Source organism: Phyllobates terribilis, unplaced genomic scaffold (assembly GCF_046119375.1).
Source record: "Phyllobates terribilis strain yellow unplaced genomic scaffold, ASM4611937v1 Scaffold_26__1_contigs__length_17865784, whole genome shotgun sequence".
Lineage (NCBI taxonomy): Eukaryota > Metazoa > Chordata > Amphibia > Anura > Dendrobatidae > Phyllobates > Phyllobates terribilis.
The window spans coordinates 15,574,437-15,602,177 of NW_027362786.1; positions in this window are offsets into that span (position 1 = coordinate 15,574,437).

Below are 27,741 nucleotides of genomic sequence, written 5' to 3' on the forward strand. Positions count from 1 at the left end.
TAGCATCTACCAGCTACCAGGAGTCCATACATTCTAGCATCTATCCCCTATTAGGAGCCTATACATTCTAGCATCTACCACCTACCAGGAGCCCATACATTATAGCATCTATTCCCTACCAGGAGCCCATACATTATAGCATCTATTCCCTACAAGGAGCCCATACATTCTAGCATCTATCCCCTATCAGGATCCCATGCATTCTAGCATCTACCCCCTACCAGAAGCCCATACATTCTAGAATCTACCACTCACCAGGAGCCCATACATTCTAGCATCTATTCCCTACAAGGAGCCCACACATTCTAGAATCTACCACCTACCAGGAGCCCATACATTCTAGCATCTACCACCTACCAGGAGCCCATACATTCTAGCATCTACCACCTACCAGGAGCCCATACATTCTAGCATCTATTCGCTACCAGGAGCCCATACATTCTAGCATCTACCACCTACCAGGAGCCCATACATTCTAGTATCTACCACCTACCAGGAGCCCATACATTCTAGCATCTATTCCATACCAGCAGCCCATACATTCTAGATTCTACCACCTACCAGGAGCCCATACATTCTAGCATCTACCACCTACCAGGAGCCCATACATCCTAGCATCTATTCCCTACCAGGAGCCCATAAATTCTAGCATCTACCACCTACCAGGAGCCCATACATTCTAGCATCTACCACCTACCAGGAGCCCATACATTCTAGCATCTATTCCCTTGCAGGGGCCCATACATTCTAGCATCTATTTCCTACCAGGTGCCCATACAATCTAGCATCTACCACCTACCAGGAGCCTATACATTCTAGCATCTACCACCTACCAGGAGCCCATACATTCTAGCATCTACAACATACCAAGAGCCCATACATTCTAGCATCTACCACCTTCCAGGTGCCCATACATTTTAGCATCTATTCCCTACCAGGAGCCCATACATTCTAGCATCTACCACCTAAAAGGAGCCCATACGTTCTAGCATCTATCACATACCAGGAGCACATACTTTCTAGCATCTATTCCCTACAAGCAGCCCATACATTCTAGCATCTATCTCCTATCAGTAGCCTATACATTCTAGCATCTACCCCCTACCAGAAGCCCATACATTCTAGCATCTACCACATACAAGGAGCCCACACATTCTAGCTTCTAATCCCTACCAGGAGCCCATACATCCTAGCATCTACCACATACCAGAAGCCCATACATTCTAGTATCTACCACCTACCAGGACATGCTATACATTCTAGCATCTATTCCCTACCAGGAGCCCATACATTCTAGCATCTACTACTTACCAGGAGCCCATACATTCTAGCATCTATCACCTACCTGGAGCCCATACATTCTAGTATCTACCACCTACCAGGAGCCCACACATTCTAGCATCTACCACCTACCAGGTGCCCATACATTCTAGCATCTATTCCCTACCAGGAGGCAAAATATTCTAGCATCTACTACCTACCAGGAGCACATACATTCTAGCATCTACCACCTAAAAGGAGCCCATACGTTCTAGCATCTATCACATACCAGGAGCCCATACTTTCTAGTATCTACCACCAACCAGGAGTCCATTTATTCTAGCATCTACCAGCTACCAGGAGTCCATACATTCTAGCATCTATCCCCTACTAGGAGCCCATACATTCTAGCATCTACCACATACCAGGAGCCCATACATTCTAGCATCTACCACCTAACAGGAGCCCATACATTCTAGCATCTATTCCCTACAAGGAGCCCATACATTCTAGCATCTATCCCCTATCAGGATCCCATACATTCTAGCATCTACCCCCTACCAGAAGCCCATATATTCTAGAATCTACCACTCACCAGGAGCCCATACATTCTAGCATCTATTCCCTACAAGGAGACAACACATTCTAGCATCTACCACCTACCAGGAGCCCATACATTCTAGCATCTACCATCTACCAGGAGCTCATACATTCTAGCATCTATTCGCTACCAGGATCATATACATTCTAGCATCTACCACCTACCAGGAGCCCATACATTCTAGCATCTATCCCCTACCAGGAGCCCATACATTCTAGCATCTACCACCTACCAGGAGCCCATACATTCTACCATCAACCACCTACCAGGAGCCCATACATTCTAGCATCTATTCCATACCAGCAGCCCATACATTCTAGCATCTACCACCTACCAGGAGCCCATACATTCTAGCATCTACCACCTACCAGGAGCCCATACATCCTAGCATCTATTCCCTACCAGGAGCCCATAAATTCTAGCATCTACCACCTACCAGGAGCCCATACATTCTAGAATCTACCACTCACCAGGAGCCCATACATTCTAGCATCTATTCCCTACAAGGAGCCCACACATTCTAGCATCTACTTCCTACCAGGAGCCCATACATTCTAGCATCTACCACCTAAAAGGAGCCCATACGTTCTAGCATCTATCACATACCAGGAGCCCATACTTTCTAGCATCTACCACCAACCAGGAGTCCATTTATTCTAGCATCTACCAGCTACCAGGAGTCCATACATTCTAGCATCTATCCCCTACTAGGAGCCCATACATTCTAGCATCTACCACATACCAGGAGCCCACACATTCTAGCATCTACCACCTACCAGGAGCCCATACATTATAGCATCTATTCCCTACAAGGAGCCCATACATTCTAGCATCTATCCCCTATCAGGATCCCATACATTCTAGCATCTACCTCCTACCAGAAGCCCATACATTCTAGAATCTACCACTCACCAGGAGCCCATACATTCTGGCATCTATTCCCTACAAGGAGCCCATACATTCTAGCATCTACCACCTACCAGGAGCCCATACATTCTAGCATCTACCACCTACCAGTAGCCCATACATTCTAGCATCTATTCCCTACCAGGAGCCCATATATTCTAGCATCTACCACCTACCAGGAGCCCATACATTCTAGCATCTACCACCTACCAGGAGCCCATACATTCTAGCATCTATTCCATACCAGCAGCCCATACATTCTAGCATCTACCACCTACCAGGAGCCCATACATTCTAGCATCTACCACCTACCAGGAGCCCATACATCCTAGCATCTATTCCCTACCAGGATCCCATAAATTCTAGCATCTACCACCTACCAGGAGCCCATATATTCTAGCATCTACCACATACCAGGAGCCCATACATTCTAGCATCTATTCCCTAGCAGGGGCCCATACATTCTAGCATCTATTTCCTACCAGGTGCCCATACAATCTAGCATCTACCACCTACCAGGAGCCTATACATTCTAGCATCTACCACCTACCAGGAGCCCATACATTCTAGCATCTACCACATACCAAGAGCCCATACATTCTAGCATCTACCACCTACCAGGTGCCCATACATTCTAGTATCTATTCCCTACCAGGAGCCAATACATTCTAGCATCTACCACCTACCAGGATCTCATACATTCTAGCATCTACCACCTACCAGGATTCCATGAATTCTAGCATCTACCACCTACTAGGAGCCCATACATTCTAACATCTATTCCCTACAAGGAGCCCATACATTCTAGCATCTATCCCCTATCAGTAGCCCATACATTCTAGCATCTACCCCTTACCAGAAGCCCATACATTCTAGCATCTACCCCCTACCAGAAGCCCATACATTCTAGCATCTACCACCTACAAGAAGCCCACACATACTAGCATCTAATCCCTACCAGGAGCCCATACATCCTAGCATCTACCACATACCAGAAGCCCATACATTCTAGTATCTACCACATACCAGGACATGCTATACATTCTAGCGTCTATTCCCTACCAGGAGCCCATACATTCTAGCATCTACTACCTACCAGGAGCCCATACATTATAGCATCTATCACCTACCTGGAGCCCATACATTCTAGTATCTACCACCTACCAGGAGCCCACACATTCTAGCATCTACCACCTACCAGGAGCCCATACAATCTAGAATCTACCACCTACCAGGAGCCCATACATTCTAGCATCTACCACCTACCAGGAGCACATACATTCTAGCACCTATCCCCTACCAGGAGCACATACATTCAAGCATCTCCCACCTACCAGGAGCCTATACATTCAAGCATCTACTACCTACCAGGAGCCCATACATTCTACCATCTATTCCATACCCAGAGCCCATACATTCTAGCATTTACCCACTACCAGAAGCCCATACATTCTAGCATCTACCACCTATCAGGAGCCCATACATTCTAGCATCTATCGCCTACCAGGAGCCCATACATTCTAGCTTTTATTACCTACCAGGAGCCCATACATTCTAGCATCTACCACCTACCAGGAGCCCATACGTTCTAGCATCTACCACCTACCAGGAGCCCATACAATCTAGGATCTACCACCTACCAGGAGCCCATACATTCTAGCATCTACCACCTACCAAGAGTCCATACATTCTAGCATCTAACCCCTACCAGGAGCCCATACATTCTAGCATCTACCACCTACCAGGAGCCCATACATTCTAGCACCTATCCCCTACCAGGAGCCCATACATTCAAGCATCTCCCACCTACCAGGAGCCCATACATTCAAGAATCTACTACCTACCAGGAGCCCATACATTCTACCATCTATTCCCTACCAGGAGCCCATTTATTCTAGCATCTATCAGCTACCAGGAGTCCATACATTCTAACATCTATCCACTACTAGGAGCCCATACATTCTAGCATCTACCACATACCAGGAGCCCATACATTCTAGCATCTACCACCTACCAGGAGCCCATACATTCTAGCATCTATTCCCTACAAGGAGCCCATACATTATAGCATCTATCCCCTATCAGGAGCCCATACATTCTAGCATCTACCCCCTACAAGAAGCCCATACATTCTAGCATCTACCAATTACCAGGAGCCATACATTCTAGCATCTATTCCCTACCAGGAGCCCACACATTCTAGGATCTACCACCTACCAGGAGCCCATACATTCTAGCATCTACCACCTACCAGGAGCCCATACATTCTAGAATCTATTCCCTACCAGGAGCCCATACATTCTAGCATCTACCACCTGCCAGGAGCCCATACATTCTAGCATCTACCACCTACCAGGAGCCCATACATTCTAGCATCTATTCCCTACCAGGAGCCCATACATTCTAGCATCTACCACCTACCAGGAGCCCATACATTCTAGCATCTACCACCTACCAGGAGCCCATACATCCTAGCATCTATTCCCTACCAGGAGCCCATACATCCTAGCATCTATTCCCTACCAGGAGCCCATACATTCTAGCACCTACCATTACCAGGAGCCCATACATTCTAGCATCTATTCCCTAGCAGGGGCCCATACATTCTAGCATCTATTCCCTACCAGGTGCCCATGCAATCTAGCATCTACCACCTACCAGGAGCCCATACATTCTAGCATCTACCACCTACCAGGAGCCCATACATTCTAGCATCTACCACATACCAAGAGCCCATACATTCTAGCATCTACCACCTACCAGGTGCCCATACATTCTAGCATCTACCACCTACCAGGATCTCATATATTCTAGCGTCTACCACCTACCAGGAGCCCATAAATTCTAGCATCTACCACCTACCAGGAGCCCATACATTCTAGCATCTATTCCCTACAAGGAGCCCATACATTCTAGCAACTATCCCCTATCAGTAGCCCATACATTCTAGCATCTACCCCCTACCAGAAGCCCATACATTCTAGCATCTACCACCTACAAGGAGCCCACACATTCTAGTATCTAATCCCTACCAGGAGCCCATACATCCTAGCATCTACCACCTACCAGGAGCCCATACATTTTAGAATCTACCACCTACCAGGAGCCCATACATTCTAGCATCTACCACCTACCAGGAGCCCATACATTCTAGCATCTATTCAGTACAAGGAGCCCATACATTCTAGCAACTACCACCTACCAGGACATGCTATACATTCTAGCATCTATCACCTACCTGGAGCCCATACATTCTATCATCTACCACCTACCAGGAGCCCATACATTCTAGCATCTACCACCTACCAGGAGCCCATACATTCTAGCATCTATTCCCTACCAGAAGCCCATACTTTCTAGCATCTACCACCTACCAGGCGCCCATACATTCTAGCATCTACCTTCTACCAGGAGCTCATACATTCTAGCATCTACCACCTACCAGGAGCCCATACATTCTAGCATCTATCACCTACCAGGAGCCCATACATCCTAGCATATATTACCTGCAGGAGCACATACATTCTAGTATCTACCACCTAACAGGAGCCAATATATTCTAGCATCTACCAGCTACCAAGAGCCCATACATTCTAGAATCTACCACCTACCAGGAGCCCATACATTCTAGCATCTACCACCTACCAGGAGCCCATACATTCTAGCATCTATTTATTACCAGGAGCCCATACATTCTAGCATCTACCAACTACAAGGAGCACATACAATCTAGCATCTACCACCTACCAGGAGCCCATACATTCTAGCATGTATCCCCCCCTACCAGGAGCCAATACATTCTAGCATCTACCACTTACCAGGAGGCCATACATTCTAGCATCTACCACCTACCAGGAGCCCATACTTTCTAGCATCTACCACGTACCAGGAGCCCATATATTCTAGCATCTACCATCTACTAGGAGCCCATACATTCTAGCATCTACCACCTACCAGGAGTCCTTACATTCTAGCATCTACCACCTACCAGGAGTCCATACATTCTAGCAACTACCACCTACCAGGAGCCCATAAAATCTAATATCTGCCACCTACCAGGAGCCCATACATTCTAGCATCTACCACCTACCAGGAGCCCATACATTTTAGCATCTGTTCCCTACCAGGAGCCCATACATTCTAGCATCTACCACCTACCAGGAGCCCATACATTCTAGCATCTATTCCCTAGAAGGAGCCCATACATTCTAGCATCTACCACCTACCAGGAGCCCATACATTCTAGCATCTACCACCTACCAGGAGCCCATACATTGTAGCATCTACCACCTACCAGGAGCCCATCCATTCTAGCATCTACCACCTACCAGGAGCCCATACGTTCTAGCATCTACCACCTACCAGGAGCCCATACAATCTAGCATCTACCACCTACCAGGAGCCCATACATTCTAGCATCTACCACCTACCAAGAGTCCATACATTCTAGCATCTAACCCCTACCAGGAGCCCATACATTCTATCATCTACCACCTACCAGGAGCCCATACATTCTAGCATCTACCACCTACCAGGAGCCCATACATTCTAGCACCCCTCCCCTACCAGGAGCCCATACATTCAATCATCTCCCACCTACCAGGAGCCCATACATTGAAGATCTACTATCTACCAGGAGCCCATACATTCTACCATCTATTCCCTTCCAGGAGCCCATTTATTCTAGCATCTACCACCTACAAGGAGTCCATACATTCTAGCATCTATCCCCTACTAGGAGCCCATACATTCTAGCATCTACCACCTACCAGGAGCCCATACATTATAGCATCTATCCCCTATCAGTGTTATGTTCTGCTACCAAAGCTAAGGAAAGAGAGGAGAACTGTCCCTACTATAGGACTCAGCTGAAACCCTACGATGTAACAGGGAACCTGATCCTGCGATCAGACCTGCTAAAGTCCTAATCTAGTCTGTACGGAGACCTATAGATGTGGGGAGGGAATCCCTACAAGTACTAAGGACTGGGAGGAATATGGGACACCTCCTAACAGAAATAGTAGCAGACAGACGAACAAACAAAATAGATAGAACATAGAGGTCCGTAGACCAAGCAAACTAACAGAGTAAGATACAGAGCACAGGCTAGCAAGAAAGTAGATATACAATGAAGTCCAGCAAAGCCAGAAGGGCGGAGCAGGCTAAATAGGCCAACAAGGTCATGTGACCAGCAAAGGAAAAAAAACCTAACAGCAAGGTTCTAACAGTACCCCCCCTTCTAAGAGGATCCTCCGGATCCCCTAGGACCAGGCTTATCAGGAAATCTCCTGTGAAACGCTCTGATAAGTCTGGACGCGGAAACATCATCTGACCTCACCCAAGAGTTATCCTCGGGTCCGAAACCTTTCCAGGTCACAAGATACTGCAAACTACCTCTATACCGTCTAGAGTCAAGGATGCGAGAAATTTCATATTCCCCGTCCTCCACCACCGGAGGAACAGAGGCAGAGGCGTCACCATCCGACACAACAGCTTTTTTTAACAGAGAGACATGAAATACCGGATTAATTCTCCAGGAAGTAGGAACCTCCAACCTAACAGCAGATTGGTTGACAACCTGAAGCACCTTAAAGGGCCCTACAAACTTGGGACCCAATTTCTTAGAAGGAATCCTCAACCGCAGATTCCTAGAGGACAACCAAACCATGTCACCAACAGCGAACAAAACCTCCTGTTGTTTCCTATCAAAGTAGTCTTTAGATTTTCTGTTGGCCTCCTGAAGATTACCACGCACATCAGTCCAAACTCTTTCCAAATCACCGGAAAAATTCTCCTCCTCAGGCACGGCAGATCCCAACTTGGAGAACGACCCAAACGACGGATGTCTCCCAGAACAACAAAAAAAAAGCGAACAACCAGCAGAAGAAGATGTATGATTGTTCAGAGCAAATTCGGCAAGTGGCAGAAACTCAGACCACCCCTCTTGATTGTCTGCCACAAAACAACGCAAGAACTGCTCAACATCCTGGTTTTTCCTCTCTGTCTGGCCATTAGATTCAGGATGATATCCGGACGAAAACGACAAATGAATTCCCAACCTGTCACAAAAGGCACGCCAAAAACGAGCCACGAATTGAGGACCCCTATCAGAAACAATGTCAGTAGGAACGCCATGAAGTCTGACAATTTCCTTGACAAAGGCCTTAGCGAGAGTTTTCGCGCAGGGCAGTTTGACAAAGGGAACCAAGTGACACATCTTGCTAAAACGGTCCACGACCACCCAGATGACAGTAAAACCCTCAGAGGGGGGAAGGTCAGTTATAAAGTCCATAGCCAAATGTGTCCAAGGAGCACTGGGGACCTCCAAAGGACAAAGCAACCCCGCAGCAGGAGTATGTGAGGACTTAGATCTAGCACATATAGTACATTGGCGCACCCACTTAATGACTTCCTTCTGCCATCCAGGCCACCAAAAACTGCGACCCACCAGTCTCTTGGTCTCAGAGATTCCGGGATGACCTGCCAACCGAGATTCGTGACACTCAACAAACAAATCTCTCCTAAAGGTCCCAGGCACAAACAACCTACCATGAGGAGTGTTAGATGGGGCATTCTCCTGAGCTTTAAGAATCTCATCTTCCAAAACGGAGTCCAAAGCAGCTATCACAACACCTTCTTGTAAAATGTTCTCCTCTTTCTCAGCACCGACTATGGGAGAAAAACTGCGAGACAAGGCATCCGCCTTAACATTCTTAGTACCAGGGATGTAAGTAACGGAGAAATTAAACCGCGAGAAAAACAGTGCCCACCTAGCCTGACGGGCATTCAGGCGCTTGGCAGCATCAAGATATATCAGATTTTTATGATCCGTAAGAACCTGAACGGGAAATTCCGCACCTTCCAAGAAGTGGCGCCAGTGTTCAAATGCGAGTTTAATAGCCAATAATTCCCGATTACCAATATCGTAATTCAGTTCAGTCTCCGAAAATTTTTTTGAAAAAAAGGCACAGGGATGTAATCCATCCCCGTTATCCTGAGACAATACTGCGCCAACCCCCACAGAGGAAGCATCAACCTCAACCAAAAACGGCCTAGTAACATCAGGCTGCATAAGGATGGGAGCAGAGGTGAACCTCTCCTTGAGATACACAAAAGCTTCAATGGCCTCAGAAGACCACTGAACCGCATCAGCACCTTTCCTGGTGAGATCAGTCAGAGGTTTGACAATACTAGAAAAATTTTTTATGAATTTTCTATAGTAATTGGCGAAACCCAAAAACCTCTGTATCGATTTCAAACCAATAGGCCTAGGCCATTCCTGCACAGCCTGAACCTTAACCGGATCCATCTCAAAACCTTTGCTGGAGATAATGTAGCCCAAAAAACTAATTCTCTGTACAGCGAACTCACATTTCTCCAGCTTAGCAAAAAGCGAATTGTCCATTAATAACTGTAATACCTCACGTACGCTCCGCCAATGAGACTCCAGATCTGGCGAATAAATCAAAATGTCATCCAAATACACAACCACATTTTTACCGATCAAAGGTCTAAGGATGTCATTAATCAGATTCTGAAAAAATGCAGGAGCATTAGTAAGACCAAAAGACATAACCAGATTCTCAAAATGACCCACAGGAGTGTTAAAAGCAGTCTTCCATTCGTCACCCTCCTTCATGCGCAACAGATTGTATGCCCCCTTAAGGTCAATTTTAGAGAACCACTTGGCCCCCAATAACTGGTTAAACAGATCAGGAAACAATGGCAGTGGGTAAGGATTGCGTACCGTAATTTTGTTAATCTCACGAAAATCCAGACAAGGACGTAAACCGCCGTCCTTTTTTTTTACAAAAAAAAATCCAACCGCCACAGGAGACTTAGAGGGCCTAATGTGACCGGCGGCCAAACTTGTCTGTATGTATTCCTCCAAAGCCTTCCTCTCAGGAATAGTAAGGTTAAATAAACGACTTTTAGGAAGAGTCGCTCCAGGGACAAATTCAATAGAGCAATCATAGTCTCTATGGGGAGGCAAAACCTGCGATTCCTTCTCAGAAAAAACTCTCCAAAAATCCTGAATAGGAACAGGCAATTCTCCCCTATCCAAAGCTGCAATACGCCCGTTACAACACTTGTCATAACATTTATGGCTCCAGGATTTAATTTCACTGGTAGACCAATCCAGTACAGGATTGTGAAATTTTAACCAGGGCAAACCCAATATTACTGGAGAAGGCAAGTTATTCAACACTACCAAATCCAATTTCTCATGGTGAACACCATTAATAGTGAGAGGAAATTCACTGACCTTGAGAGTAATATTCTTCAAAGGGGAGCCATCCACAGAAACCACAGCAATGGGGGATGATAAAGGTTCAGGTTTTAAATTGAGTTTTTCCACAAATCCCCCATCAATTACATTCAGTGTAGACCCGCAATCAACAAACACCCGAAATTCCATTAATTTTTCCTGAGCAATCGTGGAAGCAGCTAAAAATATACCCTTGGAATTTAAACAGGCAATACGGGCGTGACTGACCATTTTTTTTTCTTTCTTCATACGAAGCTCACAGCCTTTAATCAAATGACCAGATTTTCCGCAATAGAAACACAAGCCTTCCGAAAAACGACGGTCTTTTTCTTGAGAGCGAGGTGTCACCGATCCAATCTCCATCGGTTCACCACTGTTAGTACACACATTATCATAACCAGAAACTGACATAGCAGAGGATTTGCTCTCATTAACCCTAGCACGCAGTCTTCTATCCACCCGTATAGCTAATTGCATAGCCTGTTGCAAATCTTCAGGTGTAGGATAAGCAATTAGCAGGTCTTTAACCCTTTCACTGAGCCCAGCAAGAAATAGACTTTTCAGAGCAGAATCGTTCCACCCTGTTTGAGTGGACCAACGACGAAAATGAGTACAATATTTTTCCACATTACCTGATCCTTGTTTTAAACGTCTCAACTCAGTCTCAGCTGATGCCACACGGTCAGGATCATCATATAATAGTCCTAAAGCAGAAAAAAAACTATCCACTGATCTGAAGCATGTATCACTAGGTTGCAAAGAAAAAGCCCACTCCTGAGGCTCTTTGCGCAAAAGTGACATTATGAACCCTACGCGCTGGGATTCATCCCCAGAGGACTTGGGTCTCAAACGAAAATACAATAAGCAAGCATTTTTAAATGAAAAAAATTCTCGATGTTCACCAAAAAATAAATCCGGCAAACATACCTTAGGCTCCAAGAAATATGCTCCAGGACAGTTACTCACGTGCTGACGGAGCTCGGCCACTTCCAGAGAGAGTCCCTGCAGGTGTTTAGCCAAATCCTGAACCGACACCATGATGGAACAGAAAAATCTTTCCTTAGAGAATTTGCAGGCTGGACTTACTGTTATGTTCTGCTACCAGAGCTAAGGAAAGAGAGGAGATCTGTCCCTACGATAGAACTCAGCTGAATCCCTACGATGTAACAGGGGACCTGATCCTGCGATCAGACCTGCTAAAGTCCTAAGCTAGTCTGTACGTAGACCTATAGATGTGGGGAGGGAATCCCTACAAGTACTAAGGACTGGGAGGAATATGGGACACCTCCTAACAGAAATAGTAGCAGACAGACGAACAAACAAAATAGATAGAACATAGAGGTCCGTAGACCAAGCAAACTAACAGAGTAAGATACAGAGCACAGGCTAGCAAGAAAGTAGATATACAATGAAGTCCAGCAAAGCCAGAAGGGCGGAGCAGGCTAAATAGGCCAACAAGGTCATGTGACCAGCAAAGGAAAAAAAACCTAACAGCAAGGTTCTAACAATCAGGAGCCCATACATTCTAGCATCTACCCCCTACAAGAAGCCCATACATTCTAGCATCTACCAATTACCAGGAGCCATACATTCTAGCATCTATCCCCTACCAGGAGCCCATACATTCTAGCATCTATCCAAAACCAGGAGCCCATACATTCTAGCATCTACCACCTACCAGGAGCCCATACATTCTAGCATCTACCACCTACCAGGAGCCCATACATTCTAGCATCTACCACCTACCAGGAGCTCATACATTCTAGCATCTACCACCTACCAGGAGCTCATACATTCTAGCATCTACCACCTACCAGGAGCCCATACATTCTAGCATCTACCACAGACCAGGAGCCAATACATTTTAGCATCTATTCCCTACCAGGAGCCTATACATTCTAACATCTACCACCTTCCAGGAGCCCATACATTCTAGCTTCTATTCCCTACCAGGAGCCTATACATTCTAGCATCTACCACCTACCAGGAGTCCTTACATTCTAGCATCAACCACCTACCAGGAGCCCATACATTCTAGCATCTATCCCCTACCAGGAGCCCATACATTCTAGCATCTACCCACTACCAGGAGCCCATACATTCTAGCATCTACCACCTACCAGGAGCCCATATGTTCTAGCATCTACCACCTACCAGGAGCCCATACATTCTACCATCTATTCCCTACCATGAGCGCATACATTCTAGAATCTACTACCTACCAGGAGCCCATACATTCTAGCATCTACCACCTACCAGGAGCACATACATTCTAGCATCTATTCCCTACCAGGAGCCAAACATTCTAGCATCTACCACCTACTAGGAGCCCATTTATTCTAGCATCTACCACCTACCAGGAGTCCATACATTCTAGCATCTATCCCCTAATAGGAGCCCATACATTCTAACATCTACCACCTACCAGGAGCCCATACATTCTAGCATCTACCACCTACCAGGAGCCCAGACACTCTAGCATCTACCACCTACCAGGAGCTTATACATTCTAGCATCTATTCCCTACAAGGAGCCCATACATTCTAGCATCTATCCCCTATCAGGAGCCCATACATTCTAGCACCTACCCCCTACCAGAAGCCTATACATTCTAGCATCTACCAACTACCAGGAGCCCATACATTCTAGCATCTAATCCCTACCAGGAGCCCATACATTCTTGCATCTATTCCCTAGCAGGGGCCCATACAATCTAGCTTCTACCAACTACGAGGAGCACATACATTCTAGTATCTATTCCCTACCAGGAGCCCATACATTCTAGCATCTACCACCTACCAGGAGCCCATACATTCTAGCATCTATTCCCTACCAGGACCCCATACATTCCAGCATCTACCACCTACCTGGAGCCAATACATTCTCGCATCTATTCCCTACCAGGAGCCAATACATACTAGCATCTACCACCTACCAGGAGCCCATACATTCTAGCATCTACCACATACCAGGAGCCCATGAATTCTAGCATCTACCACCTACCAGGAGCCCATACATTCTAGCACCTACCAACTACCAGGAGCTCATACATTCTAGCATCTACCACCTACCAGGAGCCCATGAATTCTAGCATCTACCAACTACCAGGAGCCCAAACATTCTAGCATCTATTCCCTACAATAAGCCCATACATTCTATCATCTATCCCCTACTGGGAGCCCATACATTCTAGCATCTACCACCTACCAGGAGCCCATACATTCTAGCATCTACCATCTACCAGGAGCCCATACATTCTAGCATCTACCACCTACCAGCTGCCTATACATTCTAGCATCTATTCCCTACCAGGACCTCATACATTCCAGGATCTACCACCTACCAGGAGCCAATACATTCTCGCATCTACTGCCTACCAGGAGCCCATACATTCTAGCATCTATTCCCTGCCAGGAGCCAATACATACTAGCATCTACCACCTACCAGGAGCCCATACATTCTAGCATCTACCACCTACCAGGAGCCCATGAATTCTAGCATCTACCACCTACCAGGAGCCCATACATTCTAACATCTATTCCCTATCAGTAGCCCATACATTCTAGCATCTTCCCCCTACCAGAAGCCCATACATTCTAGCATCTTCCACCTACCAGGAGCCCACACATTCTAGCATCTATTCCCTACCAGGAGCCCATACATTCTAGCATCTAACACCTACCAGGAGCCCATACATTCTAGCATTTACCACCTACCAGGAGCCCATACATTCTAGCATCTACCACCTACCAGGAGCCCATACATTCTAGCATCAACCACCTACCAGGAAGCCATACATTCTAGCATCTACCACCTACCAGGAGCCCATACATTCTAGCATCTACCACCTACCCAGAGCCCATACATTCTATCATCTATTCCCTACCAGGAGCCCATACATTCTAGCATCTATCCCCTACCAGGAGCCCATACATTCTAGCATCTACCCCCAACCAGAAGCCCATACATTCTAGCATCTACCACCTACAAGGAGCCCATACATTCTAGCATCTACCACCTACCAGGAGCCCATACATTCTAGCATCTACCACCTACCAGGAGCCCATACATTCTAATATTTACCACCTACCAGGGGCCCATACATTCTAGCATCTACCACAGACCAGGAGCCAATACATTTTAGCATCTATTCCCTACCAGGAGCCTATACATTCTAGCATCTACCACCTTCCAGGAGCCCATACATTCTAGCATCTATTCCCTACCAGGAGCCCATAAATTCTAGCATCTACCACCTACCAGGAGTCCTTACATTCTAGCATCTACCACCTACCAGGAGCCCATACATTCTAGCATCTACCACCTACCAGGAGTCCTTATATTCTAGCATCTACCACCTACCAGGAGCCCATACATTATAGCATCAATCCCCTACCAGCAGCCCATACATTCTAGCATCTACCACCTACCAGGAGCCCATACATTCTAGCATCTACCACCTACCAGGAGCCCATACGTTCTAGCATCTACCACCTACCAGGAGCCCATACATTCTACCATCTATTCCCTACCAGGAGCCCATACATTCTAGAATCTACTACCTACCAGGAGCCCATACATTCTAGCATCTACCACCTACCAGAGGCACATACATTCTTGCATCTATTCCCTACCAGGAGCCAAACATTCTAGCATCTACCACCTACTAGGAGCCCATTTATTCTAGCATCTACCACCTACCAGGAGTCCATACATTCTAGCATCTATCCCCTACTAGGAGCCCATACATTCTAACATCTGCCACCTACCAGGAGCCCAGACACTCTAGCATCTACCACCTACCAGGAGCTTATACATTCTAGCAGCTATTCCCTACAAGGAGCCCATACATTCTAGCATCTATCCCCTATCAGGAGCCCATACATTCTAGCACCTACCCCCTACCAGAAGCCTATACATTCTAGCATCTACCAACTACCAGGAGCCCATACATTCTAGCATCTAATCCCTACCAGGAGCCCAAACATTCTTGCATCTATTCCCTAGCAGGGGCCCTTACAATCTAGCTTCTACCACCTACGAGGAGCACATACATTCTAGTATCTATTCCCTACCAGGAGCCCATACATTCTAGCATCTACCACCTACCAGGAGCCCATACAATCTAGCATCTACCACCTACCAGGAGCCCATACATTCTAGCATCTACCACCTACCAGGTGCCCATACATTCTAGCATCTATTCCCTACCAGGACCCCATACATTCCAGCATCTACCACCTACCAGGAGCCAATACATTCTCGCATCTACTGCCTACCAGGAGCCCATACATTCTAGCATCTATTCCCTAGCAGGGGCCCATAAAATCTAGCTTCTACCACCTACGAGGAGCACATACAATCTAGTATCTATTCCCTACCAGGTGCCCATACATTCTAGCATCTACCACCTACCAGGAGCCCATACATTCTAGCATCTATTCCCTACCAGGACCCCATACATTCCAGCATCTACCACCTACCAGGAGCCAATACATTCTCGCATCTACTGCCTACCAGGAGCCCATACATTCTAGCATCTATTCCCTACCAGGAGCCAATACATACTAGCATCTACCACCTACCAGGAGCCCATACATTCTAGCATCTACCACCTACCAGGAGCCCATGAATTCTAGCATCTATCACCTACCAGGAGCCCATACATTCTAGCACCTACCAACTACCAGGAGCTCATACATTCTAGCATCTACCACCTACCAGGAGCCCATGAATTCTAGCATCTACCAACTACCAGGAGCCCAAACATTCTAGCATCTATTCCCTACAATAAGCCCATACATTCCAGAATCTATCCCCTACCAGGAGCCCATACATTCTAGCATCTACCACCTACCAGGAGCCCATACATTCTAGCATCTACCATCTACCAGGAGCCCATACATTCTAGCATCTACCACCTACCAGGTGCCTATACATTCTAGCATCTATTCCCTACCAGGACCCCATACATTCCAGCATCTACCACCTACCAGGAGCCCATACATTCTCGCATCTACTGCCTACCAGGTGCCCATACATTCTAGCATCTATTCCCTGCCAGGAGCCAATACATACTAGCATCTACCACCTACCAGGAGCCCATACATTCTAGCATCTACCACCTACCAGGAGCCCATGAATTCTAGCATCTACCACCTACCAGGAGCCCATACATTCTAGCATCTATTCCCTACAATAAGCCCATACATTCTAGCATCTATCCCCAATCAGTAGCCCATACATTCTAGCATCTTCCCCCTACCAGAAGCCCATACATTCTAGCATCTTCCACCTACCAGGAGCCCACACATTCTAGCATCTAATCCCTACCAGGAGCCCATACATTCTAGCATCTACCACCTACCAGGAGACCACACATTCTAGTATCTACAACCTACCATGACATGCTATACATTCTAGCATCTATTCCCTACCAGGAGCCCATACATTCTAGCATCTAACACCTACCAGGAGCCCATACATTCTAGCATTTACCACCTACCAGGAGCCCATACATTCTAGTATCTACCACCTACCAGGAGCCCATACATTCTAGCATCTACCCACCTACCAGGAGCCCATACATTCTAGCATCTACCACCTACCAGGAGCCCATACATTCTAGCATCTACCACCTACCCAGAGCCCATACATTCTAGCATCTATTCCCTACCCGGAGCCCATACATTCTAGCATCTATCCCCTACCAGGAGCCTATACATTCTAGCATCTACCCTCAACCAGAAGCATATACATTCTAGCATCTACCACCTACAAGGAGCCCATACATTCTAGCATCTATCCCCTACCAGGAGCCCACCCATTCCAGCATTTACCACCTACAAGGAGCCCATACATTCTAGCATCTACCACATACCAGGAGCCAATACATTCTAGCATATATTCCCTACCAGGAGCCCATACATTCTAGCATCTATTCCCCACCAGGAGCCCATACATTCTAGCATCTACCACCTACCAGGAGCCCATACATTCTAGCATCTACCACCTACCAGGAGCTCATACATTCTGGCATCTACCACATACCAGGAGGCCATACATTCTAGCATCTACCACCTACCAGGAGCCCATACATTCTAGCATCTACCACCTACCAGGAGCCCATACATTCTAGCATCTACCACCTACCAGGAGCCCATACATTCTAGCATCTACCACCTACCAGGAGGCCATACATTCTAGCATCTACCACCTACCAGGAGCCCATACATTCTAGCATCTACCACCTACCAGGAGCACATACATTCTAGCATCTATTCCCTACCAGGAGCCCATAAATTCTAGCATCTAACACCTACCAGGAGTGCTTACATTCTAGCATCTACCATCTACCAGGAGTCCATACATTCTAGCATCTACCACCTACCAGGAGCCCATACATTCTAATATTTACCACCTACCAGGAGCCCATACATTCTAGCATCTACCGCAGACCAGGAGCCAATACATTTTAGCATCTATTCCCTACCAGGAGCCTATACATTCTACCATCTACCACCTTCCAGGAGCCCATACATTCTAGCATCTATTCCCTACCAGGAGCCCATACATTCTAGCATCTACCACCTACCAGGAGCCCATACATTCTAGCATCTATTCCCTACCAGGAGCCCATACATTCTAGCATCTACCCACTACCAGAAGCCCATACATTCTAGCATCTACCACCTACCAGAGCCCATACATTCTAGCATCAATCCCCTACCAGCAGCCCATACATTCTAGCATCTACCACCTACCAGGAGCCCATACATTCTAGCATCTACCACCTACCACGAGCCCATACGTTCAAGCATCTACCACCTACCAGGAGCCCATACATTCTACCATCTATTCCCTACCAGGATCCCATACATTCTAGAATCTACTACCTACCAGGAGCCCATACATTCTAGTATCTACCACCTACCAGGAGCACATACATTCTAGCATCTGTTCCCTACCAGGAGCCAAACATTCTACCATCTACCACCTACTAGGAGCCCATTTATTCTATCATCTACCACCTACCAGGAGTCCATACATTCTAGCATCTATCCCCTACTAGGAGCCCATACATTCTAACATCTACCACCTACCAGGAGCCCATACATTCTAGCATCTACCACCTACCAGGAGCTTATACATTGTAGCATCTATTCCCTACAAGGAGCCCATACATTCTAGCATCTATTCCCTACAAGGAGCAAATACATTCTAGCATCTATCCCCGATCAGGAGCCCATACATTCTAGCACCTACCCCCTACCAGAAGCCTATACATTCTAGCATTTACCAACTACCAGGAGCCCATACATTCTTACATCTATTCCCTAGCAGGGGCCCTTACAATCTAGCTTCTACCACCTACGAGGAGCACATACATTCTAGTATCTATTCCCTACCAGGAGCCCATACCTTCTAGCATCTACCACCTAACAGGAGCCCATACATTCTAGAATCTACCACCTACCAGGAGCCCATATATTCTAGCATCTACCACCTACCAGGTGCCCATACATTCTAGCATCTATTCCCTACCAGGACCCCATACATTCCAGCATCTACCACCTACCAGGAGCCAATACATTCTCGCTTCTACCGCCTACCAGGAGCCCATACATTCTAGCATCTATTCCCTACCAGGAGCCCATACATTCTAGCATCTATTCCCTATAATAAGCCCATGCATTCTAGCATCTATCCCCTACCAGGAGCCCATACATTCTAGCATCTACCACCTACCAGGAGCCCATACATTCTAGCATCTACCACCTACCAGGAGCCCATACATTCTAGCATCTACCACCTACCAGGAGCCCATACATTCTAGCATCTACCACGTACCAGGTGCCCATACATTCTAGCATCTATTCCCTACCAGGACCCCATACATTCCAGCATCTACCACCTACCATGAGGCAATACATTCTCGCATCTACTGCCTACCAGGAGCCCATACATTCTAGCATCTATTCCCTACCAGGAGCCAATACATACTAGCATCTACCACCTACCAGGAGCCCATACATTCTAGCATCTACCACCTACCAGGAGCCCATGAATTCTAGCATCTACCAACTACCAGGAGCTCAAACATTCTAGCATCTACCACCTACCAGGAGCCCATGAATTCTAGCATCTACCAACAACCAGGAGCCCATACATTCTAGCATCTATTCACTACAATAAGCCCATACCTTCTAGCATCTATCCCCTATCAGTAGCCCATACATTCTAGCATCTTCCCCCTACCAGAAGCCCATACATTCTAGCATCTTCCACCTACCAGGAGCCCACACATTCTAGCATCTAATCCCTACCAGGAGCCCATACATTCTAGCATCTACCACCTACCAGGAGCCCATACATTCTAGCATCTACCACCTACCAGGAGCCCATACGTTCTAGCATCTACCACCTACCAGGAGCCGATACATTCTACCATCTATTCCCTACCAGGAGCCCATACATTCTAGAATCTACTACCTACCAGGAGCCCATACATTCTAGCATCTATCACCTACCAGGAGCACATACATTCTAGCATCTATTCCCTACCAGGAGCCAAACATTCTAGCATCTACCACCTACTAGGAGCCCATTTATTCTAGCATCTACCACCTACCAGGAGTCCATACATTCTAGCATCTATCCCCTACTAGGAGCCCATACATTCTAACATCTACCACCTACCAGGAGCCCATACATTCTAGCATCTACCACCTACCAGGAGCTTATACATTGTAGCATCTATTCCCTACAAGGAGCCCATACATTCTAGCATCTATTCCCTACAAGGAGCAAATACATTCTAGCATCTATCCCCGATCAGGAGCCCATACATTCTAGCACCTACCCCCTACCAGAAGCCTATACATTCTAGCATCTACCAACTACCAGGAGCCCATACATTCTTGCATCTATTCCCTAGCAGGGGCCCTTACAATCTAGCTTCTACCACCTACGAGGAGCACATACATTCTAGTATCTATTCCCTACCAGGAGCCCATACATTCTAGCATCTACCACCTAACAGGAGCCCATACATTCTAGCATCTACCACCTACCAGGAGCCCATATATTCTAGCATCTACCACCTACCAGGTGCCCATACATTCTAGCATCTATTCCCTACCAGGACCCCATACATTCCAGCATCTACCACCTACCAGGAGCCAATACATTCTCGCTTCTACCGCCTACCAGGAGCCCATACATTCTAGCATCTATTCCCTACCAGGAGCCCATACATTCTAGCATCTATTCCCTACAATAAGCCCATACATTCTAGCATCTATCCCCTACCAGGAGCCCATACATTCTAGCATCTACCACCTACCAGGAGCCCATACATTCTAGCATCTACCACCTACCAGGAGCCCATACATTCTAGCATCTACCACCTACCAGGAGCCCATACATTCTAGCATCTACCACGTACCAGGTGCCCATACATTCTAGCATCTATTCCCTACCAGGACCCCATACATTCCAGCATCTACCACCTACCATGAGACAATACATTCTCGCATCTACTGCCTACCAGGAGCCCATACATTCTAGCATCTATTCCCTACCAGGAGCCAATACATACTAGCATCTACCACCTACCAGGAGCCCATACATTCTAGCATCTACCACCTACCAGGAGCCCATGAATTCTAGCATCTACCAACTACCAGGAGCTCAAACATTCTAGCATCTACCACCTACCAGGAGCCCATGAATTCTAGCATCTACCAACAACCAGGAGCCCATACATTCTAGCATCTATTCACTACAATAAGCCCATACCTTCTAGCATCTATCCCCTATCAGTAGCCCATACATTCTAGCATCTTCCCCCTACCAGAAGCCCATACATTCTAGCATCTTCCACCTACCAGGAGCCCACACATTCTAGCATCTAATCCCTACCAGGAGCCCATACATTCTAGCATCTACCACCTACCAGGAGCCCATACATTCTAGCATCTACCACCTACCAGGAGCCCATACGTTCTAGCATCTACCACCTACCAGGAGCCGATACATTCTACCATCTATTCCCTACCAGGAGCCCATACATTCTAGAATCTACTACCTACCAGGAGCCCATACATTCTAGCATCTATCACCTACCAGGAGCACATACATTCTAGCATCTATTCCCTACCAGGAGCCAAACATTCTAGCATCTACCACCTACTAGGAGCCCATTTATTCTAGCATCTACCACCTACCAGGAGTCCATACATTCTAGCATCTATCCCCTACTAGGAGCCCATACATTCTAACATCTACCACCTACCAGGAGCCCATACATTCTAGCATCTACCACCTACCAGGAGCCCAGACACTCTAGCATCTACCACCTACCAGGAGCTTATACATTCTAGCATCTATTCCCTACAAGGAGCCCATACATTCTAGCATCTATCCCCTATCAGGAGCCCATACATTCTAGCACCTACCCCCTACCAGAAGCCTATACATTCTAGCATCTACCAACTACCAGGAGCCCATACATTCTAGCATCTAATCCCTACCAAGAGCCCATACATTCTTGCATCTATTCCCTAGCAGGGGCCCATACAATCTAGCTTTCACCACCTACGAGGAGCACATACATTCTAGTATCTATTCCCTACCAGGAGCCCATACATTCTAGCATCTACCACGTACCAGGAGCCCATACATTCTAGCATCTACCACCTACCAGGAGCCCATACATTCTAGCATCTACCACCTACCAGGTGCCCATACATTCTAGCATCTATTCCCTACCAGGACCCCATACATTCCAGCATCTACCACCTACCAGGAGCCAATACATTCTCGCATCTACTGCCTTCCAGGAGCCCACACATTCTAGCATCTATTCCCTACCAGGAGCCAATACATACTAGCATCTACCACCTACCAGGAGTCCATGAATTCTAGCATCTACCAACTACCAGGAGCCCATACATTCTAGCATCTATTCCCTACAATAAGCCCATACATTCTAGCATCTATCCCCTACCAGGAGCCCATACATTCTAGCATCTACTACCTACCAGGAGCCCATACATTCTAGCATCTACCACCTACCAGGAGCCCATACATTCTAGCATCTACCACGTACCAGGTGCCCATACATTCTAGCATCTATTCCCTACCAGGACCCCATACATTCCAGCATCTACCACCTACCAGGAACCAATACATTCTCGCATCTACCGCCTACCAGGAGCCCATACATTCTAGCATCTATTCCCTACCAGGAGCCAATACAAACTAGCATCTACCACCTACCAGGAGCCCATGCATTCTAGCATCTACCACCTACCAGGAGCCCATGAATTCTAGCATCTACCACCTACCAGGAGCCCATACATTCTAGCATCTACCAAATACCAGGAGCTCAAACATTCTAGCATCTACCACTTACCAGGAGCCCATGAATTCTAGCATCTACCAACTACCAGGAGCCCATACATTCTAGCATCTATTCCCTACAATAAGCCCATACATTCTAGCATCTATCCCCTATCAGTAGCCCATACATTCTAGCATCTTCCCCCTACCAGAAGTCCATACATTCTAGCATCTTCCACCTACCAGGAGCCCACACATTCTAGCATCTAATCCCTACCAGGAGCCCATACATTCTAGCATCTACCACCTACCAGGAGACCATACATTCTAGTATCTATAACCTACCAGGACATGCTATACATTCTAGAATCTATTCCCTACCAGGAGCCCATACATTCTAGCATCTAACACCTAACAGGAGCCCATACATTCTAGCATTTACCACCTACCAGGAGCCCATACATTCTAGCATCTACCACCTACCAGGAGCCCATACATTCTAGCATCTACCACCTACCAGGAGCCCATACATTCTAGCATCTACCACCTACCCAGAGCCCATACATTCTAGCATCTATTCCCTACCAGGAGCCCATACATTCTAGCATCTATCCCCTACCAGGAGCCCATACATTCTAGCATCTACCCCCAACCAGAAGCCCATACATTCTAGCATCTACCACCTACAAGGAGCCCATACATTCTAGCATCTATCCCCTACCAGGAGCCCACCCATTCCAGCATCTACCACCTACAAGTAGCCCATACATTCTAGCATCTACCACATACCAGGAGCCAATACATTCTAGCATATATTCCCTACCAGGAGCCTATACATTCTAGCATCTATTCCCTACCAGGAGCCCATACATTCTAGCATCTACCACCTACCAGGAGCCCATACATTCTAGCATCTACCACCTAACAGGAGCCCTTACATTAAAGCATCTACCACCTACCAGGAGCCCATACATTCTAGTATCTACCACCTACAAGGAGACCATACATTCTAGCATCTACCACCTACCAGGTGCCCATACATTCTAGCATCTATTCCCTACCAGGAGCCCATACATTCTAGCATTTACCACGAAACTGGAGCCCATATATTTTAGCATCTACCACCTACCAGGAGCCCATACATTCTAGCATCTATTCCCTACCAGGAGCCCATACATTCTAGCATCTAGCACCTACCACAAACCCATACATTCTAGAATCTACCACCTACCGGGAGCCCATACATTCTAGCATCTACCACCTACCAGGAGCCCATACATTCTAGCATCTACCACCTACCAGGAGCCCATACATTATGTAACGGGTCTGGGAGGCGGAACCTCTGAGCTACTATACAAGGGGGCAGTCCTTGTAAGGGAGCGGGTGGCGACCAGGCAGGCAGTCACAGCAGGAGAACGGGACAGTCTCTGAGTGAACGGGCTGGAGGTCACGGCAAGTGACCGAGGCAGTCTCTGGATGAACGGGCTGGTGGTCACGGCAAGTGACCGGGGCAGACTCTAGGTAAAGGGTTGGTACGACCTGTGGCGGCTGAAGATAGACGGGAGCTCCCAGGTGAGCAGGCGAGAGTCTCTGGATGAACGGGTGGTCACAGCATGTGACGGCGGAGCCTCCAGGAAGACCAACAGACAGGCGGCAGATGAGCGCTCCCAGGTGAGCGGACAGAAGTCACTGGACAGGCAGGTGGTCACAGCACGTGACGGCGGAGCCTCCAGGTAGGCTAGCAGGCAGGTAGCAGATGAGCGCTCCCAGGTGAGCGGGCAAGCTGGTCCATAGACAGACTGACAGGAGTTTGGAAGGCAGACCGTCGGACCTCAGGCAAGCAGGCAGGTAGCTGATGTGCGCTCCCAGGTGAGCGGACAGGCTGGTCCTTAGACAGACTGACAGGAATGGTAAGGCAGACCGTCGGACCTCAGACTAGCAGGCAGGTAACAAGTAGTCAGGCAGGAATCTGGCAGGTAACTGGCAACGGGACCTGAGGGCTGAAGCACAGGTGAGACACTGGTGCAAACAACATTGCTCGGGCACCTCCATTTGGGAGGAGGTGCCTTATATATGATGAAGTCCTCCGGCCATTGGCCGGGGACTCCTTAGGACGGCGCGTGCGGCCCCTTTAAGAGGAGGGGAGCGCGCGCCCTAAGCACAGGGGCCGGGAAGGAGCGCGCGCTGAGAGCAGAGCGGGAGGAGGACGCCGGGAAGGAGCGCGCGCTGACAGCAGAGCGGGAGAGGGACGCCGGGCACGGAGCAGAGCGGTGAGGGGAGCAGCGTCCCTGCCTAGCAGAGGGCAGGGACGCCGGCACTACAGTACCCCCCCCTTTAGGCCCCCCCTTTTTTAGGCCAGACAGAAATTTAGCTAGGATGAGAGGGGCATGGATGTTCTCCCGGGGCTCCCACGTTCTCTCCTCAGGACCAAACCCCTTCCAATCTACCAGAAAAAAGGTCTTTCCTCTTACCCTTTTGGTGGCAAGAATGTTCTCTACCTCAAACTCGTCCTCAGCAGAAACCGGAGCAGGAGGCGTACCTGTAGACTTGGAAAAAGAGTTAAGTACCACAGGTTTGAGGAGAGATACATGGAAGGAGTTAGGGATCCGTAAGTTGGCCGGGAGTTTCAATTTATAGGCCACCGGGTTGATCTGACTGATGACCTCCAGAGGTCCGATGAACCGAGGCCCTAACTTGTAAGAAGGTATCTTGAGTCGAACATATTTAGATGAGAGCCAGACCTTATCTCCTGGATGAAATTGTGGAGGATCCAGGCGTTTTTTGTCAGCGTGTCTTTTCATCCGTTCGGACGACTGAAGGAGTGCGGATCGGGTACTCTCCCAGATGGAGGAAAATTTGCTAACGAGAGATTCCGCAGCCGGGTTGTCCACCGAGGTGGAGACAGGAAAAGGAATCCGAGGATGCTGACCGAAGACTACAAAAAACGGGGATTTGGAGGAGGATTCGCTCTCGTGATTATTGTAAGAGAACTCGGCCCATGGTAGGAGATCCACCCAGTCAGAATGGTGGGCATTAACGAAGTGCCGGAGGTAACTGGTCAGGTTCTGATTGATCCGCTCCACTTGACCATTGGATTGTGGGTGGTAAGCGGAAGAGAAGTCCAGGGTGACGTCTAGTAGTTTACAAGTGGCTCTCCAGAAGCGTGAGGTGAACTGTACCCCACGATCCGACACGATGTGGAGAGGCAGACCATGAAGACGGAAGATGTGACGAATAAAGTCTCTAGCTAGCTCGGGTGCAGACGGGAGGCCTGGCAGGGGAACGAAATGAGCCATCTTGGAGAAGCGGTCAGCGACCACCCAAATGACCGTACAATCGGCAGAGAGTGGGAGGTCAGTTATGAAGTCCATTGCAATATGCTGCCAGGGGGCAGCAGGTACTGGGAGCGGAAGGAGGCGACCGACTGGCAGATGTCTCGGAACCTTGTTGCGGGCGCAGGACACACAGGCAGAAACAAAGTCTATTACATCCTTGTGCAGGGTAGGCCACCAGTAGTGCCGGGAAATAAGCTGGAGGGTCTTCTTCTGACCAGCGTGGCCAGCCAGTTTAGACGAGTGACCCCAGTGAAGGATCTTCTCCCGATCAGGTACTGATACGAACGTCTTTCCGGGAGGGAGACGATTTAGACTCACGGGAGCCACCTGCATTACTCTGGCGGGATCGATGATGTGTTTCGGATCTTCCTCGAGATCAGACACCAGAAAGGATCGAGACAAGGCGTCCGCCTTGACGTTTTTGTCAGCCGGGCGAAAATGAAGGACAAAATCAAAACGAGCAAAAAACAAGGACCACCGGGCTTGGCGCGGGTTAAGTCTCTGGGCATGCTGGAGGTAAGCCAAGTTCTTGTGGTCAGTGTAAATTATTACCGGGTGAAGAGCCCCCTCAAGCAGGTAACGCCACTCCTCCAATGCCAGTTTGATGGCCAATAACTCTCGATCTCCTATGGAATAATTGCGCTCTGAGGAGGAGAAGAGTTTAGAGAAGAAGCCGCAAGTTACCATTCTCCCGGAAGAAGATTTTTGAGTAAGTACCGCTACAGCTCCAGAGGAGGAGGCGTCCACTTCCAGGAAGAACTGCTTGTTGCCGTCCGGGCGATGCAGCATCGGGGCGGAAGAGAAGGCCTGTTTTAAGGAAAGAAAGGCTTCTTCTGCTTCGGGCGGCCACTCTTTGGGATTAGTACCCTTACGGGTGAGCGCGGAAATTGGGGCAGTCCGGGAAGAGAAGTGTGGTATGAAGAGGCGGTAGTAGTTGGCGAAGCCCAGGAACCGCTGAATGGCCTTCAACCCCTCCGGTCGGGGCCATTTCTCGATGGCAGACAGTTTCTCTGGATCCATTCGT